Raw genomic sequence first — 317 nt, 5'->3', positions numbered from 1 at the left:
TAAATAATTATTTTTTAAAAACTAAATGAATGAGGATACATAAATAAATATATAAAGAAATAAAAACAAAGAATGAAAAGCAAATCAATAATTAAAATTGAACAAAAGCAAATAAATAAATAAGTATAGAAAAATAAAGAGAGAGGCATATCTCTTTTTCTCGCTAATTGCATTTTATTTTGTTTTGTTTATTTTATTTATTGTTTATTTTATTTATTTCATTTTATTTGTTTTTTTAATTTATTTTATTTTATTTTTAATATTATTTTTATTTTATTTTTATTTTGTCTCTTCAGGCAGCAGACGCAGTTGAGGAG

At 17.7% G+C, this 317-nt stretch overlaps 1 protein-coding gene across 1 annotated transcript in view; it reads left to right on the top strand.

Annotated features, from left to right (window-relative positions):
- Window positions 1-317, top strand: part of ETH_00043710 (uncharacterized protein) — a gene marked incomplete at both ends in the record, with an annotated part of 8,254 nt that overhangs the window by 6,252 nt on the left and 1,685 nt on the right. The window lies entirely within an intron of this gene.

The sequence above is a fragment of the Eimeria tenella genome, genomic scaffold (genome assembly GCF_000499545.2).
Source record: "Eimeria tenella Houghton genomic scaffold, Eth_scaff2016, whole genome shotgun sequence".
Taxonomy (NCBI): Eukaryota; Apicomplexa; class Conoidasida; order Eucoccidiorida; family Eimeriidae; genus Eimeria; species Eimeria tenella.
The sequence above is the reverse complement of the archived record's forward strand: the minus strand, read 5'-3'. Positions and strand labels throughout refer to the sequence as shown.